Consider the following 21366-nt stretch of genomic DNA (forward strand, 5'->3'; position numbering starts at 1 on the left):
GACGATTCCACAGCAAATTTCCGTTGTGCTGTCTAATCTCGCCAGCTCTAGACTACGTGTACATTTCACACTTACAGCTAGTAACAGGCCACCCACTGCTGGCTCACTCGTGACCTGCTCCTGGTTCCCTTGCAACCCCAGATCTAGTCTCTGTTTGTTTTCACACCCTCTCTTTTACGTCCTGCATGTTCTTTGTCGTCGGGTTTTTTCCTCTGACCACTCTTGCTGCCCATCAGTCCGTTCCCTGAGCGTCAATCTGCAATCCCCAACAGAACAACTTTAGCACCTCACGCTCAACTTCTGACACAAGGAACCACTCTAGGCCTCTGTCACTATTTTTTATCACATCACTACCTCTTGGTCACTACAACACATTAATTCATTAAAACCGATCAATTATCTCATGGCCGCCCACCATCCTTGCTTCAGCAACTTCAGTGGTTTCTCATGGCCTCCGGTCTCCTTGCCGACTTGTCCAGCCTGCCTTTCCAGTCATTTCACGATTACTTCCGTGCTCCGTGCACTCAACGCCATGCTCGTTTTTCCACATTTCTCTTTCTTTTAGTTTTCCAGCTTTATTGAGATACGACTGACAAACCCATCACCTCACACACTGACTATGATTAGTGACAGCACTTAACTTCTACTAACACGATGCCTGTCGTTGAAAACACTGCTCTGTATGGCACAAGTTACACATAACTGTGGCTCTGTCTCACACACGTTCTTGCACATCAGTGTCTCTGTGTTCCCACATTCAAATCCTAGCAAACCTTCAGCACCAGCGACTCCGTGAAGTCTTCCTTGACTGAGGAAGAAAGCCACCTTCCTTGAGATTCCATGGTCTCCAGCCTCATTCCCACTCTGGCACTGCTTGTCCCTGGTGTTAAAATTACCTGCACGGGCATCGAGTCTCACCAACTCGAACACAAGCTAATTTTTAGGTGAATCTGTAATTTGTTGTGTTTGGTCCCCTCCAATATTTAGTACAATTCCCGGGCACAGAATGATGTGTACTGGCGAGCAGATCAATGAATAAATGTTATAACTGGAAGAACATTACGTATCATCCACATCAACCATAAGTTTTCTTAGTGAGGACACGAAGCCTTAAGCAAATCCTCATTTATTGCATTCCTAGTACATATAAAGAACAAAATTATTTCATTAGCAAATAATAGATGCTGCTTTATTAAAAATCCCTCATTTAAAAACGTATATTATCATATATATCTACTTCCATATCAGGAAATAGTTTGATGTCATATTCTGTATTGTTAATAGAGGCTGAGGCAAATCCAATTAAATCCTTATTCACTGCATATATTAAAGTATAAAAAACTGTAGTTACCAAAACATTCATTTCTGCAAACTGTGAACAAGCACTTATTTGCATTATCTTTTATCTCAATTACATGAGAGTGTTGCCTCATGATTCTTTTTTTCTCCCTATAGATATGTGGGACGTTTATCTAAATTGCATTATCATTTTCCCCCTCAATTCTCTATCTTTGAAACTACCTCTCTGATTGCAAAGTTCAATCATTTAGACGGAGTGTTCAGCAGTGTGAAAAATAGTTCTAAGACTATTAATTTTAATTTTTTATTATTTCTATTGTATGTACAGTGTACATATTATTTTGAAAACATGAATTTCCACTAAGAAACAGCTTTTTATTGGAAATCAGGGAGTAAGGAGAAAAGAAAAGTAAAAGTTCTGAAGGATTTCTGAGCTAATATTTAAGGTATGCATATCGGGGACAAGTGTAAAAATGCATATAGTTTCCACCCTATGGGTCAATACCAGTTGAATTTTGTATCAATCTGTTGACCGTAATTCCTTTAGATAGCAAGACAGCAAAATTTATTTTAAAATGACAGGTACCATATGTTTTCACTCTTATGTGGATCCTCAGAAACTTAACAGAAGACCATGGGGGAGGAGAAGGAAAAAAAGGACGTTAGAGAGGGAGAGAGCCAAACCATAAGAGACTCTTAAAAACTGAGAACAATCTGAGGGTTGATGGCGGGTGGGAGGGAGGAGAAGGCGGGTGATGGGTAGTGAGGAGGGCACCTGTTGGGATGAGCACTGGGTGTTGTATGGAGACCAATTTGACAATAAATTTCATATTAAAAAAAATAAACAAAATAAATAAATAAATAAAATGGCATAACAATTTATAAAATATGTGAGAGTTTGCTGGAACTCTGGCAGACCCCTGAGTTCTGCGTACTTTATCTTCGAGGATGGAGGAAGGAACAAGGAAGCCATTCGTGCATCAGAGACAGCTCAGAGTCCGGAAAGGGAAGGTTCAGCGTATGTGTTACCGGAGCAGACAGAACAAGGGGTTGTGGGAGTCGGGTGGAAAGAACTTTCTTTGGAGTGCAAAGAATACTTTACAGAAGGGATAAGTCTAAGAACGAAAGCCGATTACACAGAGGAAAAGGCACGGGCATCGCAATCTCCAGGAGATGGGCCGTGCGTCCAACAGGCGGGGGCCGAGGTGGTGTTTGAGTACAGATGTGGTGGTGCCTGTTTGTAGTGAGGACTACACCTGCCACTCCGCAGCCGGTGACGCTCCACTTCTCCCTCCCAACACTGCTTCCAGACCCCCCGTGTGGCCTTCAGATGGTGTCAAGACGCCCCACCCACCACAACACCCCCGGAAGCAAACAAATGTGCACAGTCACTGAGGCATGTAAAGGACCCAAATTCATCACCTCCGCGTTGGCTGTGCCACTTTGAGCATGCTTACATAACTCCTCTTTGGTGCGGGACCCTTGTTCATAGGGTGGGCCTGTTCTGTTGCCCTCCCAGGACTGGGAGGTAAGGTCCAAACGTAACGCCGTACGAAGTTCTTGGCCCATGTGCTAAGAAAGAATCACCTTAAACCTCTTCTCTTCTCACCCTATTTAAACTTCTCATTTCCTCAGTATTTTCCGAAATTGTCTAATTTAATTTGTACCAAGCTATTTAAAAAGCTGGTAGATTTAATTGTCCAGCATAATACAGATTTTAGAAGACAAGCTTTTTTATAGCACATGGACACCATTCTGGGCTACACGTCAGAAGCCTGGGGTTCTCCTTCATCTCTGTCATTGAAGGGTAACTTAAACTTTCTGGGACAGTTTTCTATCTTATGGGCCGAGAAGTTACACAGGAGGAAAATCTCCAATGAGCACATCCTTAAAGTGACTGTTGGCGGGGGAGTGGGGGGGAGTGTTTGCTGTAATTCTCTGATTTAAGGAGTGCAGAAAAGTACACAATAGTGCCTTTCCTTAAGGTCATATTTTGTGGTGAGAGGTGTCAGATAAAGTGAGAAGTAATGAAGACTGAAATGTGGGAGAAGACGATGAGGCATACAGAGTAAGGGCAAAGGACAGAGTGTTTTAGAATGTTCCTTCCCTCGGGGCACCTGGGTGGCTTAGCTGGTTGAGCATCTGACTTTTGATTCCAGCTCGGGTCATGATCTCATGGTCATGAGATGGGAGCCCCGTGTCGGGCTCTGCACTGGCATGGAGGCTGCTTGGGATTTTCTCTCTCCCTCCCTCTTCCCCTTCCCTTCCTCATGCATGTATGTGCATGCACTCTCTCGGAATATATAAATGTTTATAAAAAAAAAAATAGAATGTTCCTTCTGCTGGCAACAATTTCATAGTTTCCACCTCATCCCAGGAGGTGTTTTCACGGGATCAGAACCTGACTAGATTCTGCCGGCATGAAACTACATGATCGCAAAAGACAATCTCAGATTTGTGACTTTCATCAATTGTAATTTTGACCAGTGAAGCACGAGGAAGTTGGCCAGTATTTATCTGGTTTTAGCCTATGGAGATCTGAGCTTTACCCCAACGGGTTCATCAAAAGGGTCAACAACTTACCAGTGATTGTCAGCCTACCAAATCTGAGTCCAGTGCTTCCTGAATCTATATTCTCACAATATGCTACAATTCTACCTTTTTATGCGTATGTTACAGTTGCGCTGAGCTAGAAGGAAATCTGAAAGTGCTCTGAACTTCGAGTTCCTCATCTGAAAGATGTTCTAGAGTTCCTACAAAGAAGTGTGGAAATGTGAGGAAGATGTGTGACACACAACAGGTGAGGGCAAGTTGCATCTCTCTGCAACACGTGTAGAGTCTAGCTGTTGCCAAGTACAGCACTGCCCTAAACTGTTTTAATTCTTGCCCTAAGAAGATCTTATCTTCCTATATAAGACCTAAATAAGACCACATATTAATTGTGTCTATATCACTGGTACCACAGGAATTTGTAGCAATTAGTACAACGTCCTTCTAATTAATTGAAATGTAAAGCCGACAGTCCTGCGAACATAGATTGAAAGAGAAAGTCAAAATGATGTAGGCAAACTCAGTCTTAAATCCCCAAGTTTTCATACACTGTAACAAAAATTATGGAAAAAGAAGTTGGAAAACTAGAATTTAATGTTCTAATGATATTCTATCATATCCAAGTCATGTGAATACCCTTCAAAGATTGCTGCCTATATCCTTAGCAATGATAGGAAAAGTAAGGGCTCTTCAAAGAAAACAGAAAACAAAAAACTATATATATTAGAAATTTAAATTTAAATGCAGGATTCCTTAAATGTCTGGGTTGAGTAAGTCTCTGAGTTTTATGGTATAGGTAAGTCTGTAGATGGACACAAAAATTATCTTTATTTCAATCAGAACCTATATCTAGTCAAAGACATAGATGCCCTGGTTAGTTTTTAAATGGTAAAGTGAATAATACACACATACATGTAACCAAATATTAGCAGTATAGTACATGAGGAATGACCTCCCGTCTCAAGTAAATAATGAGCACGAATGCTTTCAAATATTTAAACTAACTCAGTAGTGGGTTTGTTGTTGTTGTTGTCATTGTTCCTTTATTTTCAGAGTGTCTTTTAATAAATTAATTACATGTCTTAAAGGAAGACATTCAGATATCTAAACATATTTTGTATTTTGGACATTGGTATTCAGGAGTACTGCATATTCAATAATGCCACATTTATCTTACTAAACGTATTCATACATAACTCTCGGTCTAGAGAGCAGCCACAGTGAGTTAACATCTCTCCAGAAAATTCCATAGTTCTGGCAGAACCACCATCATAATAAGATAGGCAAAAAGTCTGTCGTAGTGAATACTCGATGTTTTCATTACATTAAACACCTATACACAGGCCTCTCAAGAGCATGTCAATACTTAATACGCGTTACAACTCCTTGAGTCAGGTAGTCTCTGATCTTAGTAGTAAGAAAGAAAGATTGAATTCAGGTCTCTGACTCTACATGCAATATTACAGTCAGCTCTGTAAATTTTTTTCTAAACAGGCAGAGAATTATCTTCCTCGGCTTGACCACAAGGCAGAGTAATGAGCCACTTATGAGTTAATATCGCTGTGTCTGCAATTATTCTGCATAGGATAGATTTAGGAAGTTTCTACATATCAGTCACACAATGTTTAAAATACATCCTAGTTACTAGTAACCTATTCCTGTAATTACTTTTGTTTTACCAAAATTATTTTGTTCTACTGTGACATTGCATTCTCTCCTAGAGACGACATGAGATACAAAGAGAGATGAAAGAGATGGAAGGGACACTTTTGATTAGAAACACACATCCTGGGGCGCCTGGGTGGCTCAGTCGGTTAAGCGTCCGACTTCGGCTCAGGTCAGGATCTCACGGTCCGTGAGTTCGAGCCCCGCGTCGGGCTCTGTGCTGACAGCTCAGAGCCTGGAGCCTGTTTTGGATTCTGTGTCTCCCTCTCTCTCTGCCCCTCCCCTGTTCATGCTCTGTCTCTCTCTGTCTCAAAAATAAAATAAAAACGTTAAAAAAAAATTAAAAAAAAAAAAAAAAGAAACGCACATGCTTATACCCTATAGAAAAAAAGTCCCAGAAAGACTAAGCCACTTGTAGTCCAAATCACACAGCTGTGAAAGGGAAGGGCAGTCTAACACACACACACACACACACACACACACACACACACACACGCTGAATCACACGTCAATAAGTACTATTGTTTTATTTCATCTTTAGTACATTTTTATTTTAACATCACGGTGCATGAATCAATTTTGATAGAATTAAAAATAAGAAATTTGGTGTCATATGATATAAAAATATATTCCTGAAAAGGACACAGCTATGCACTCATTTGCTGCCCTAGGGAAAGGACAGTGTGCAATTTTCAACATGGCCTTTATTTCTGCTCTAATCCTGGATGTATCCATGCTGAATGGAACTCTAACTAAAAAGCTAACTGAAGTGAATATCTCATTTTTTTTTGTTCTCTAATAAGACTTTATTTGTAGATAATGAAATTTGATTTTCATACAATGTTCATGGGTTAGGGAATAGTCTCCTTTTTATTTATTATTTTTAAGACTACCACGTTTAGAGCAGTTTTAGGTTCATAGCTAAGCGCCAAGAACTACCACTTAGCCCTCTCCACGTGCACAGCCTCCCATCATAGGGTACATTTGTTACAGTTGAAGACACAGCATAATTATCCAAGGTGCACCTTAGGGTGCATTGTTGATGCTGTACGTTCTATAGATTTAAAAAAAAAAAAAAAACATGCATACTGGCATGTAACCGTCATTATAGTGTCATGCAGAGTAATTTCACTGCCCAAAGAATCCTCTGTGCTACACCCGTTCAACCTTGCCTATCCCGAACCCCTGACAGCCACTGATCTCTTTACTATGTCTATGGTTTTGACTTCTCCGAAGGTCATTTAGTCGGAAGCACACAGTATGTAGACTTTGCAGACTGGCTTCTTTCTCTTAATAATATTCACTTAAGTTTGTTTCCTGTCTTCTCATGACTATAGAGCTCATTTGTTTTGAGTACTGTATAGTTGTCTGCATGATCACAATTTATCCATTTACCTGCTGAAACATCTGAATTTTGGTAACTCTCAATAAAACACCTATAAACATCCATGTGCAGGTGTTTGTGTAAAAGTAAGTATTTTTTTAACTCATGAAACTTGTTCTGATGAGTTTTCCACTCACCCAGCACAGCTGCTGAATCACACAGTGTATTTAGTTCTGTGAGAAAGCACCAAACTCTCTCCCAAAGTGGCTGCGCCATTCTGCATTCCGACCAGCAACGAATGAAAGTCCCTGTGGGGCCACATCCTCACCAGTGTCTGCTGTGGTCAGAGTTCTGGATTTTGGTCACGGTGACAGGGATGCAGTGGCATCTCACTGTTTTCGAACATCTCCTTTCAACCCCAATGTACTCCACCGCACGCATAGATCACAGGCCGTACACAGTGAGTCCTGCATTAGTGGAGTTTTCTAGGCTGCCTGGGACTCCACCAGTCAGAAACCATTAAGGACCTGACCTTTCTTAGCTAAGATGGCATTTCTGTGTGCTGAGGGCCCTTAAAAGTACTCAGAAACTTTCAAAGCAGTAGGCCAGGTTAAAAGGGAATTAGCATTTTCAGTGAGAAGGGCAGTATTTCAAAAGCACTCTGGGGGGCAGGATAAGGATCAAGATTCTACAGTGGATTTAATTTCAAGGTAATCATAGTAATACTCCTGGCACTGAGTTCACCAAAATTTACAAGCCGAGCTATATTATAACTGACAGCGGGACATAGAGAATTATCCTCCGTGATAAGAAATGCTGTATCATGCCACTGATTTTGCTCTGAAAATACCAGTGGAAGCTACTGCCTTCCTTGACAGTTCGAGCAGCAGAGGAATAAGCCTGCCACTGGGGTGTCCACTGTATCTCCAAAGCCTCTTCGCGGACATTCTATCAATCTCATCTTGTCAGCAATCAATGGAATTAAATGCTGCTCTATTTACTCAGCTTCCCGTGACCCATCCGGATTTTAACGTCTAGATGTCAGAAAGCCCTTTTAGAGAAAAAGAGTGGGAACAACGCTTTGCAAGAATTATAACAGCGATACTCAGCTATTACCACTGACTTCACACAGGAATTAACCAACAGCGCCCTGGGTCACCAGAACCTCCATAGGAAAGTGCTCATCAACTTGGTTTCCACCGTAGAAGGTGGAATGGGCATGTACCACGGACTAGTCATTTCACATACGTTGTGTCCAACTTTATAATGACTTCAATGCTGGAGGAATCAGCCCCTCTCTATAGATGTGCGGACACATCATAGAGCTTCAATAACTTACCCCAAATCAAACAGTTGGTAACCTGGGTACATGGCGCTTCAAAGGGCCATCAAGATGCTGAGTCATTAATTCAGGTGAAAAAGAAACTTTTCTTCTCATTTTAGAAACTGAAAGCCGTGTTTTGGTATTTAACCTATATTTATAGACAGTGGTGATGTGTAGTATTTGACACTTCTCCAATCAAAAAAATACAGTTTTCCTAAATTCTCTATGGAATATATAGCTTGTCTTAAAATATAAAGTTATCACAGTTAAAGCAAATATAGAGAGGCATATTCTTCCAAATAGGAGAAAATGTCTGAAGGATAATTTTTGTGTAAATGGACTCCAAATGCCTTTTGTGTGAGTCATGAGAAATAAAGCCTTCTCCAATGTAAGTATATTTTAAATTATAAGTGGCTAAAATTTCTGCAAAGTTTAAGTAAAGCAAATATATTACTACAGACTGGTTATTCTGTAAAATTGGCTCTCTAGACCCAGTGTCGGACATAAAACACTCAAACTAGACCCCTATGAACAATAATGGCCCCAGAGTGCCACCAATGAATCACTATCTTGTGTTCTTTCTAAGGCAATATGTTATCCTATAGGTATGAGTACCTAATTCTCCTAAACTGCCTTCACTGTCAAAATTTTACGTGTTTTGCTCTGATGCAAGCAGAATCAGTGTTTCTAGAAGCTTCTGCAACGAAGGACACCAGACATTATTCTCTAGTCAGTATTCCTGGAGTACCTAGTACGTCCAGGCCACCTTCACCCAAAAGGAAAAAGCACAGAGGGAAATTATTCTGTCCCTGAGTAGTGAGTTATGTGTCTATATGTTTCACCTCACCTATGCTGATCCTGAAGATCAATATGTATTTTCTACGCCTCCCGCATTCTCTTCTGCTTTACAAGAATGAGATTCCCCCAGAAACCCTCCAACAAGATTGTTCTCCTGGCCTGTAGGCAGGTGCTGTGCTGGGTACTTCCATGTTTTCACTTGGCTGGTCCACAGGATGCCCACATATTTGACTGAACGTTATTTCTGGGTGTCTGTAAAGGTGTTTCCAGAAAAGATTAGCATTTGAGTCAGTAGACTCCGGAAAGAAAACTGCCTTCCTCAGTGTGGGTGGACATCACCCAATCTGTTGAAGGCTTGAAGAGAACAAAAAGGCAGAGGAAGGGAGAGTTCTCTTTCTCTACTGACCTCTTGAGATGGCATGTTGGTCTCCTGACTTTGGCCTGGTACTTGCACCACTAATGTTCCTGCATCTTCAGTTTGTACAGGACAGACAGTGTGACTTCTCAGCCCCATAATCACATGAGCCGATTCCTCCTAACACACACACACACACACACGAGTGCATGTCAAAACTGGTGAGATCAGTAGATGGTATGATCGACCAGCCTGGTGCTGCTGTCATAGAAAGGGCATGTGACTTGTTATCATTGAGTGATCTGGGTAATGGGTACACAGGATCTTTCTGTACTTTTTTTTTCAACTTCCTGTGGAATTTACAATTGTTTCAGAATAAAAAGGTACACATTGTGCTATCTGATAACACTTGATACGCATACTTGACCGAGGATGGTGCTCCCCGAAGTGAGCACAACTGACCTTCGGGGCCATCGTGTGCAGTGCGGCACCTGGCACGCTGCAGCCTGTCTGGCTTTGACCCCCTGGATTCTCGAGCCACTCCTCCCCCAGTCTGTGACAACCCAAACATGTCTCCAGACCTTGTCCTACATGCCCGGGAGGGCAAAACCACCCTTTTTCGGGGACTGCTGATTTTGAGGAGAGTTAAGAATAACGAAAGATGACTCTTCCTTTTACAAAAGATACTGACGTAGAATTCTTTCACGTGGTTAAACCCTCCAGTGGAATCAGAACCTGATTTGTTGCACCAACGTTCAAATTCAGCACTGAATTCTGAACTATCTCTTGTGAGAAGTGACACAAACGCATTTCAATCACCTGGGTTACTGAGGTGTTCTGCTAAAGCTGCGTGACGACAGGCTTCCTCCCCCCGAATCTTCTCAGGATGAAAGGGGAGGATGGCGAGAGGCCATAGAAGGTGTCTGAGAGCAGCGGGCGCATGGAGCTTAGGGGACGGACAGGGCTCGGTGCCGTTTCGATGGCACTTTCTCTGGCCTCTGAGGCCCGTGGAACAGGCACTCCCTAAGGCACCTTGGGGGCCTCCCTTCCTCACAACATAGTTCCATCCCCATAAAGCTGATCAGAGCGATGGTCCAGGAACCTGTGTAAAACGCGCAATTTGCATTTCGAAATACAAATTTGTATCATTTAGCTAAATTTCCTCTAGGTCAAAGTAGCTGTACTTGAGACCAAAAGATCCACGTGGTTTGGAAGCTTGAGAGGCTGCAATCCTTGATGTAAAATTATTTAGACTGTTTCTTCCCCCACAACTGAAAGTTGACAGAAAACTCCTGGATAGAATCATCTCTAGATATAGTGATCTATTTAAATGTAATGATGTACCTAATTAAAATTTTCATACTATTTATGTATTAAAAATGTGTATTTGGTTTGCGTTTGTCTATAAAATATGATAAATAATATAAAACTTAGATAATGTTGTGTCGGGGAAAAGTTTGACAATTATGTACAGCCATACTGACACGCATTCACATTCCCCAAACACTGTAATTCCCAATAAAACTTTTGAAAAGTGCTCACCTTAATAAAAGCTATAGACATTTCCAATAGAATACACTGATTTCTTTAAAAAAAAACTAGTATTATTTCATTGAAACATTAAACAATATAACTGAGGTGATACATATAACGTTGACTCAGATTTTCTCATCTGATTCAAGAGTTGTGTTACTAAATTGCAAAGGGCCACTAACTCCTGTTTCCATGCAGGTTTTTTTTTTTTTTTCATAGTTTCCAGCACTAATTAAAAGAATGCAAAATAAGCAGTTTTCATGTTTCATGTGACTTCACTTGGAAGACCATCTAATTGCACCAGATTAATTCAAGAAAGAATAGTTCACTCTTAAAGTGAAACTGTATTTTTATATTGAAGGGGGAGACAACACTAACTGAAGAACCCGTGAAGGATTCTCCTAAGACACAAACACAGACTTGGGCTGGACGAAGACAAGGGTTAGGTGAGCCAGACAGACTCGCATTCTGTGTATGGGGACTTTTAGGCTCAGATAATTGAATTGTGTTTTCCAAGAACCTCATGATGTAAGAGCACAACCCAGGCAAGGACAAACATCGCTCTGAATTTTTGTTCATGAGTTGTCAAAAACATAGTGCTTGAGTTGAGGGAAAAAATGCCAATTTCTCAGAGTTCACGAACCCACTTGCATTTGTAAATATATCTGGGAGGATACTGTTGAGGATATCTCATTCACGCAAAAACTGAAATGAACACTGCCCCGTGCATACACATACTTTCTTTACCTTCCAAACAACCCTGTCCTGGAATTTCCTTCTCTGTCATCCGTCGCTGTCTGTTTCCATAGACAGCAAATTGGCCGTAGGATGCGGGGAAGCAGGGCACGCTGCTTGTGAAAAATCCGTGCCTCCCTAGTCAGGGAGATGATGTTTATAAGCATATGCATGATTCATGTGCACACGTAAAAATGAAGTGCCCTACGTCTTTTTTGTTGTTCTATTTTTTAATGTTTATTTATTTTTGAGAGAGAGAGAGACAGAGACAGAGTGAGAACAGCGGAGGGGCAGAGAGAGGGAGACAGAATCCAAAGCAGGCTCCAGGCTCCGAGCTGTCTGCACAGAGCCTGAGGTGGGGCTCAAACCCGCGGACCATCAGATCATGACCTGAGCCCGAGTCAGACACTTAACTGACTGAGCCCCCCCAGGAGCCCCCCGCCCCCCACCATTGTTGTTCTTTTTGTTGGGACATTTTATCAACGGGAATAAGAAGAGTGGAGCACAATCATGCACTTTGATCGTTTCGTTCCAAAACCAGTGATTCTTATATTCCATCTCACTAGACGTCAATTTTGTTGATCTGAGTTTGAAGAATCAACTCTTAATTACATTGATTTGCTCTATTCTTTTCTTGTTTCTCTGCTGTGTGTGTGTGTTGTGCGTACATATACATACATACACTATATACAGTAATTTATTTATTTAAATTCAAGTCAGGTCGCATGCAGTGTAGTCCTGGCTTCAGGAGTAGAACCCAAGTGATTCATCATCACATACAACACCCAGCGCTCGTCCCCAAAAGTGCCCTCCTGATGGCCCGTCACCCACCTGGCCCATCCCCCCAACCACCTCCCCTCCAGCAGCCCTGTTTGTTCTCTGGATTTAAGGGTCTCCTATGGTTTGCCTCCCTCTCTGTTTGTCTCTAATTTTCCCTTCCCTTCCCATGTTCATCTGTTGTGCTTCTTCAGCTCCACATATGAGTGACATCATAGGATATTTGTCTTTCTGTTCTTGATTTTATTTATCTCTAATCTGTATCTGACCACTTCTTTCTTGCAGCTTTGGATTTAATTGGTTCTTTTTTTTTATTTCCTTAAGACGTAAAGTCAGGCTGTTGATCCGAACTCTTGTTTGCGGCTGTGAACGTCCCTCTTGGCACCACTTTTGCGGCTCCCCGTAAGCTTTGGTGCGTCATGTTCTCATCGCAATTTTCTCAAGTTATTTTCTCCTTTCCTTTCTGATTTCTTTCGACTCAGTGGTTCTCTGAAGCGTGTTAAATTTCCACGTATTTGTGAAATTTCACGTTTTTATTCTGCTGTCGGTTTCCAGTTTTACTTCATTGTGATTGGAAAAGATCCTTTGCATGACCTCGGATGTTTCAGATTCGTTAAGCATTCTGTCCTGTGGCCCGACGCGGGGTCTGCCCTGGAGGACCTCCCACATGCACTTCAGAAGACAGGTGTAGTTTGCTGTTGTCGGGAGAAGTGTCAAACAAATATTTTTAAAAGAACTTTTGGAAAGATGGCAGAGCCACAGAGCTGTACTGTGAGGACGAGCGTCCCCCAAAGATGGGGCTGCGCAGGGTGGGGAGCAGGGCAGCCAGAGTGAGTGAGCCTGGCTTGCCCAGAGGCAGACCTACATAACTAAATATTCCGGGGGGGGGGAGTCTATTTTTTGGGGGGATTTGGTATTCGCCAAATGTCAGCAGTATAGGAGGATGATAGATAAATGACAGATGATGCATACACAGATGATAGACTGATAATGGACAGATAGATAATAGATAGATACACAGATGGAGACAGACAGAGGCATTTATAAATCTCAGTTAACCAGCCCTGGAAGGAAGGATTTCACAGATGATAAAATAGGCTCATGGAGCCACTCCCTTACCTTTAACTACGTGGCTGATAAAAGACCGATTTCATAGTGGATCTTCACCCCTTTCCATGGCACGGACTTTGCTTTCTTTCCTTTCCTTTCCTTCTTTTTTCACTTGTGATTTCTTGCAATTCGCCTGACTTGGAGGAATGCCAGATAACTTCGCGGGTTCTTCCCATGTGCAACAGCCTGTATTTATCACGGATACTGTTTCGCCGTTCGCTGTATCCGGGCCCTAGCAGAGACACAGCACCACCAGCAGAGAGCCCTCGCTCAGCGCTTCCCCAAGTTCGGGTTTGCGTTCTCTGCAAATGTTTTCTTCTCTGTGGTTGTGCTCTTCGGTCAAGCTGTAGGCAGAATCCCACGATGGCCTCTAGGATGCAAGCTCTCTGTGACACCCCTGTGTCCTCTCCTCTTCTGAGTGTGGCGAGGGTCTGTGCGTGGGGGCAAGCTCTCACTCGATCAGGTTCCTCCATAGGGGCTGGTGGCTCCCATGATTACCCTACGATACATATATATGCCTTCACTTTAGCTGTCTGGAGAAGCATTCTCCCGCTGGTCTTGAAGAACTTGCTGCCATAGTATGAGGTAGCCACCTGGCTTGGCCTGAAGGTGTCCCCATACAGCTCAGAGTGACCTCCAGCCACAGCCAACAAGAAAATGACTGAGGATCTTAGTCCCACAGCTGCAAAGGGCTGAATTTTGCAAACAGCCAGAATGAGTCCCCAAGAGGCCACCCAGATCCAGAGGAGACATCAAGGCCAACACCTTCCTTTTAGACGTACAAGAACCCGAGCAGAGGACCCAGCCTCGCCATGCCAGACTTCTACACTTCGACCGGCACAGAGTGTGAGATGGTGAGGGTGGTGTTTTAAGCTGCCAAGTGTGTGGTCATTGGTCACACAGCAGACAATGGACACTGGTCCGTGTCAATCGGGGCCTCTCCTCACGGTCCCTCTCCTCACAGTGTTCTATAAAGTCAATCCTTCAACAAGCACAGTCTAACTTCCCTGAAGATTTTAAGGACATTCAGGAAGACACCTGTACCCTTCCCACCATCTCCCCACCTGTCTATCCACAGGGCCAACCAAATCTTCATTCCTTGAGGGCAGACCGGTTTCTCTCCCTATGCTGAAATTTTGCTGACATTCTGCAAACAAGAGTTTCGGTGTCTAACACAAAGGGCTTGAAGAAGTATTATTCCAAACAAATACAGCGCCCATTCCAAGAAATATTCTACAAGATTGATTTTTCCAGGGTAAAATTCATAAAAATAACAGTGATAAACATACCAATGTGAGCACCTCGTAGGTACCGTATGCTGTGCTAGGTGATTTACGTGCTATTTGCAACTGTTACAACGGCACCTCAAGGTGGACTCACTATTGGCATCCTTCTTGGAACTAAAGAGAGGTGGGGGGACCCTGATCAGAAGCAGAAAATAGTTGCTGCTGGGACTGGAACCCAGACTCCCCTGGCTGTGAAGCCCAACACAGTAATTATTCTGCACGTCCCCTCGTGAGAACAATCGTGCAGGTTTTGCTCCAAATCTACTATCCTTGGGTAGAAGGGAAGTTTGGTTTTGGCACTCCGTCTCTGCGACCAGTAACGACCCTGATCCCGCCAACAAGCATGAGAATTCGTGGTGGTCTGCTGTGTGCAACAGCCAGGGTGCCAAGTGCAGGGGCTTTAGATACGCCAGCGCAGATCTGGGTCCCAACCGCTTCCTTACGGTGTGTCTGAGATCCTGACAGAGTTACCGAGTCTCTCTACATCCCACCTCTGCTCTGTGTAAAAGGGTACTGCTGGGGTCCATACCTGTTAGGGCTCCCGCGAGGACTCACAGAGGTTACACACATCCACACGGGATGTCCGGCACGTGGGAAGCCTTCGGTGGATGTCCCATACGACTGTGGCCATTACTGCTGTGCCCAGCTCTGGCCTGGAGGGCCCGAGACCCCCAGCAGACGCACAGAGAGGATGGCAGCGTGTTTCCCACGTGGGGAAGCAGCACTACGAACTCCAAGCAAGGTGAGTTCACCAGCTTGTGCACTTATTTTATTCTTTACATTGTATTTGCAAATCAAGTAAGGCACGGCTTCCGGCCTTACTCCGTGTAAACACGTCAGGGGGTTTGGGATCCCATCACTCAGGAGTCTGCGAAGTGTGACCGAAAGGCTGGGCACGGGGACAGAAAACAAGGCCACCTGTGTGCTGTGGGACGCTGAGCAGAAGTCTCCGATTTGATGGACTGGGGCTACGTTACTTCCTCTATGGGAGATGTATCCACATGAGGGATGGGTTTGGCTCGTAGTAGAGACTCAATAAATGGTGGTTATGATCTTCATGCGCCTAGTACGGATGAGAGCTGCAATGTGGAAGTGTGAACTGTCACTACCATCTAGTGGCAGTGGTCAGAAATGTAGTCACTGAGGAACGCGAGAAAAAAAAAAAAGTTCACCCTCAGAGCGTGTTCTCTTCCAGACCCTCCTGCGAGACCAGCCCTGACGCCCCAAGGTGCCCAGTACCTCACAGATGAGCTGCCCTCTTCAGCAGCTGCTTCTAGCTAAGTGCCATCCACGGGGGAGCTGGGAACAGGCATCCAAACACTGTCTCCTGTAGTTCGGATGAGAAATCCGAGGAAATGAAATCTGACCTGGCAGGAGTCCGGATTTACTGAGAGCCCTCGCCTGCAGCACTGTGGAACAACAAATTGAATCCTTTCTTTCTTATACGGCTTATATCCCTGTGATGCCCGTGTGATATGTTACTGTTGAGCGTGCTTGTTTTAAACAAGCTAAGGTATCAGGCAACGAGACCACATACTACACCCGCTGCATTCCAGAAACTGGCCAGGCACAGGACGTCAGCTCACTGCAAGGTGGCAAAAGGTATTTAAAATGAGTCCCTCAGGAATTTAAGACAACGGTTCATAAACGTGTGCACAAACTCCTATATATCAATCTTTTTTTTTTTTTTTCAAAGAACTAATATTTACGGGTCGATTTGGATGGCTGCGCTCTTATGATGAAATCATGGGCGCTGCATTTCCTTTCATGACATTTTCGGAGCATCTTTTATTTCACGCAGATTCCAGGCTGATTTACAACACGCTATGTGTGCCCAAAGCAGGTATCACCTCACACATTATCAAGAATCAAAACACTTTTAACTACTCGGTGGGAGCTGGAAATTCTAGGGCAAGAAATCAGGAACACTTAAACAACCGAAGACATCCCGTCCATTAGCACTTGGCACACACTCGGTTAGACATTAGAGATTCAATAAACACTTTTTAATTAATTCAACATCCCTGTCTCCCATATTTCAACAGCGATGTTCCTTTTATTTTTCTTGAATATAGAATAATGAGCATTTCTTCCATTAAAGCTGTTTATTTAGGAAGGGTAATGATGTAGTCTGACATTTATCATATTCTCGTTACAGAAAAGTTCATGAGACTCTGTGATGAGCGATTTTTATGCTTAGGATGCAAAACCGGTGGCCATATGGCTCACTGCTACCTGCGTGGTTAAAAGAGCAGAATGTTTCGGTTTCTGGAACAAGACGTGAAAATGAGGATTGCATGTGAAATCCCAGATTTACAACTGCCCTTGGAAAATCAGGAGACGGGCTGGGAAGAGCCGATGCGCCATTCGCACACGGCAACCGCCAACCGGAACCGAGCGTGACAGCTCAGCTGGGGGGCACAGGCACTCACTCTGCCTCTGTCCCCCTCACCCAGCAAAGGGACCGAGCTCCACTAGTGTGGTCAGCCCGGCCTCATCCCCTCCAGCTACCCATCAAAGCCTGCAGTCCTGTGCTGCTCTCCCATCACACCAGCGACTTCCTCCACGGCCCTGCAAGCCCTCCGTCCACGCCATCCACGCAGCCACCACGCCACCCCACCTGCACGGGCACCCGCCCGTCGCCCCCGGAATGCCACGATGGCTTCCACTCCTGCCTCGCCCACAAATGGTCTGCACACGGCAGTCACAGAAACCCTCTTCAGTTTCCAAACCAATCGAAGTACACACCTTCCAGAAGCTTCTCTCCTTGCAATGAGGGTGAAGCCCAAACACATTCATAGAGCCTGAGAGGCAGTCATCCCTTCCGCCCTGAGTGAGCGGCTTCTCAGACAAATCCTACCCCCACCAGTCACCCCAAACCCATAAATGACCATGTTTCTCTCCCCACAATGTGCCCACCTCCTCAGGTTCAGGGCTTTGGCACTTGCTGAGGGCTCTGCCTGCAGGGATTCCCCCCTAGGCCACCTGTGGTCCATCACTAGTCCTTCCTCCCCCCAGGCCACCTCTGGTCCATCACTAGTCCTTCCTCCCTCTCAGAAGACCACCAGGGCTACCACGGATGAAAGGGCACGGCTTCTTCCCTGCAGGCCTCACTCAACCCGTCCCGGGTTTCATCATATGTTATTTGTGTTCAGGCTTATGTCTTCATCCACTGGATTAGAAGCTTTGGTGACAGCGGCTATTTGTGTGTGTGTGCAGATCTCTATTTCCAGGGCCTGAATTGGTGCAGAGCAGAGAGGAAGGTGACGCACGGACACCTGCAGAGACGCTCGCTTTGTGCCTGGCAGTGAAAGTGAGGCTCTCGGGTTATGCAACGCACCCAAGCAGCTCCCCCTCGCCCCAAACCTTCAAAACTGCTCCCGTCACTACCTCACTGTTGGGCTGTCCCGTCACACGCCTGTGGAACCAAGTGTGGGGCTGTGACATAAAATTAAAGATACAGAACACCCAAAGCTAAGAGTCTCTGGCCGCCTCTTTATTACAAAGGGAAAAGGAGAAAACACCTGTGGAAAACGACAGAAAACTGAAGTGTGCCGAGCCACCTTGAGATTCCGGTGGATAATGTTCCTGAACCAGAGTTAGAAAACGATCTCCTTTAAATCAGCCGCAATCACATCAGGCACAGATGGGAAGTCTTCTGTTCCACGTACCTCGTTTCCAGACTGAGAAACAATCTTTTAAATCCTTCTTACGTACGCATCTGAAACAAACCACGCAGGGCCGCACTGTGGTGAGCACGGTGTGCTCTTCGAAGTGGACGTTTCTCTGGTGTGAGTTGTTCGTAAGCTTGTCTGCCACAGAGTTTTCACGCATGGAAATTAAGCGGGTGGTGTTACACACAATGACAGCTTAGTCTTGGATAAAAACGCCTTCCCCCCATGCCTCCGGCTTATTAAACTCTGAATTTTAACCAACGCCTCCTGATTTACCTTACGCACAAAGCAAACTTCTCATCTGGCAACACAGCAGAGGGAGTTAATTAAATTCAGTGCTAACAGTTTCTGTTACAAATACCCAGAGCTTTTGCACCACATCTGTGCGTCCACTGAATGTCCTTAAAAACAAAAGGCTTTATTTTTAGATACAGCTTAACACCATTTTTAAAGTTGAAATTTCTTCCTAATCGTCTACTTTGGCATTTGTGAACACATTATATTTATCTTACTTTGCCCCACATCCTTTTAAGAAAATTAACCAGAGGGGCGCCTGCGGGGGTCAGTTAGCTTAAGCATCTGATTCTCTGATTTCGGCTCAGGTCACGATCTCATGGTTCATGTGTTCAAGGCCCACAGTGGGCTCCTCGCTAACAGCATGGAGCTTGCATGGGATTCTCTGGCTCCTCCCTCTGTGCCCCTCCCCCTGCTCATATTCTTGTGCTCGCTCTCTCTCTCTCTCTCTCTCTCTCTCTCAAAATAAATAAGTATTTTTAAAAATACAAAGAAAATCAACCAGACTCTTTTGTTTCCTATGGAAATTCCTTTCGAGTTATGTTATGATGAAACACTTGAACCCTAAGGGTTCTGACCTTAACATCCATACTTAGCATCTATTAATCAACTAATATTTGTCAGGTACTGTCCTAAGTTCTTCAGCATTATGTTTTCTTCTTTCTTCAGCTTTATTGAGATATAACTGGCGCACAAAACCCACACATAATTAATGCATGCAATTTAATGAGCTTAGTCACATGCATACACTCATGCCACCATCACTACAAGGAAGGTAGTACACATTTTCTTCACCTCCAAAAGAATCCTTGTGCCCCCTCTTTTTTGTAGGAAAAACAGTTAACATGACATCTATCCTCTCAATAAATTTTTATTTTTTTTTTTTTAATTTTTTTTTTCAACGTTTATTTATTTTTGGGACAGAGAGAGACAGAGCATGAACGGGGGAGGGGCAGAGAGAGAGGGAGACACAGAATCGGAAACAGGCTCCAGGCTCTGAGCCATCAGCCCAGAGCCTGACGCGGGGCTCGAACTCACGGACCGCGAGATCGTGACCTGGCTGAAGTCGGACGCTCAACCGACTGCACCACCCAGGCGCCCCTCAATAAATGTTTAATTGCCCAACATCTTATTTTTAAGTCTAGGAACGATGTTGTGCAGCAGATTAGATCTCTGAAACACACTCGTCTTGGAGAGCTGTGATTTTACGCCCATTAAACAAGAACCGTCCACACGGTCCTCCCCCAGCCCATGATAATCACCACCCTAATGTCTACTTCTAAACCTTCAGCTATTTTAGATGCCACATGGAAGCGGGGCCGTGCGTTATTCACAGTAGCCAAGATATGGAAGCAACCCGAAGGTACACGGACAGATGAATGAGAAAAGAAAAGAGTCTATCCATGCAATGAAATATTATTCAGCCTTAAAACAGAAGCAAATCCTGCCATTGGTGACAGCATGGATGGGCCTGGAAGACATTATGTAAAATACATCATTCGCTCAAGCCCCTCAGCATTATTTTCCCCCCACAGCTCTGAAGGTAAGAATTCCATTATGTCGTCATTCCACAATACTTTTGATCATTTGCCATTTTCCAAGTAAAGTTCTAGGGTTGCCAATATAGTGGTGAATGGAACAGACGTGGCCTCTGCCCTTACTTGCCCTCTAGGGCGGTGTCAGAGGCAACAGATGCATCATTGACTATTTGCGTGTCCCACGGTGGCAGTACCAGGGAGAAGCAGCGAGCAGGGAGACGGATGTGGAAGGCAGGGAGGGGTTTGCTCCCAGGCCGCACAGAGATCTATAGCACGTGGCACATCAGTCGGCACACATCCTAGAAGAGATCGTGTCGGACAGAGAAGACGGAAGCCCTGAGACACAGAGTGCTCGATGTGTTTGAGAAACCATGAGGACGCTGATGAGCTGGGGCAGTGTGGGGCTGGAGCAGGACACAGGACCGAGGGGCCATGGGGGGAGGCTTATGGGGAGCCTTGAAGAACATCATGAGGACTTCTGATTTTCTATGGAGACAGGCGACAGGTCGCCGGAGAGTTTTGAGCGTAGGAGTGATGATACACAGCAACTTTTAAAAGAATCACTTTGGTTACTGTGTTGAGGGGCAAAAGCAGAAACAAGGGCATCAGTCAGGAGAGAGCTGCGAAAATCTAGGTGAGACGCGATGGCTGCGGAGACCTCTGTGTGATTAACGGAAGTGGGGGAGGGCTGGATACCGGCTCTGGGGCATAGAGTATTTGTAGGGGTTTGCGGAGAGAGGCGGGGTATGAGAGATGGAGTTGGAAATCACTACGGAGTTTATTTTGTAACCTACGTAACTGACAGAGAGAAACGGCCATTGTCCGAGAAGAGGATGGTAGGAACAGGTTTTGGAGAGAAAATCTAGGTCTGTTCTGGACGAGCTATGCTTGAAATGCCTATTGGACATATAAATGCAGGAGCTGAGTAGACAACCGGATGCATGTAGAGTTCAGAGTAGGGAATCTGTCTAGAGAAATCTTTGGAAGAGGGCAACCTATAGACTACAGTATTTCAAGCTACAGGATGGAGCGAGTGTCAACAGGAAAAAAGAGCCGAGCCCGCGATGTGCCATATTCAAGGGGGAGGGCCACTGAGTGGCATCA

At 44.4% G+C, this 21366-nt stretch overlaps 1 protein-coding gene across 3 annotated transcripts in view; it reads right to left on the reverse strand.

The window, feature by feature from the left end:
• Positions 1-21366, reverse strand: part of CSMD1 (CUB and Sushi multiple domains 1) — a 1996605-nt gene that overhangs the window by 503550 nt on the left and 1471689 nt on the right. The gene's annotated exons all lie outside the window — the stretch shown is intronic.

Source organism: Acinonyx jubatus, chromosome B1 (genome assembly GCF_027475565.1).
Source record: "Acinonyx jubatus isolate Ajub_Pintada_27869175 chromosome B1, VMU_Ajub_asm_v1.0, whole genome shotgun sequence".
Lineage (NCBI taxonomy): Eukaryota > Metazoa > Chordata > Mammalia > Carnivora > Felidae > Acinonyx > Acinonyx jubatus.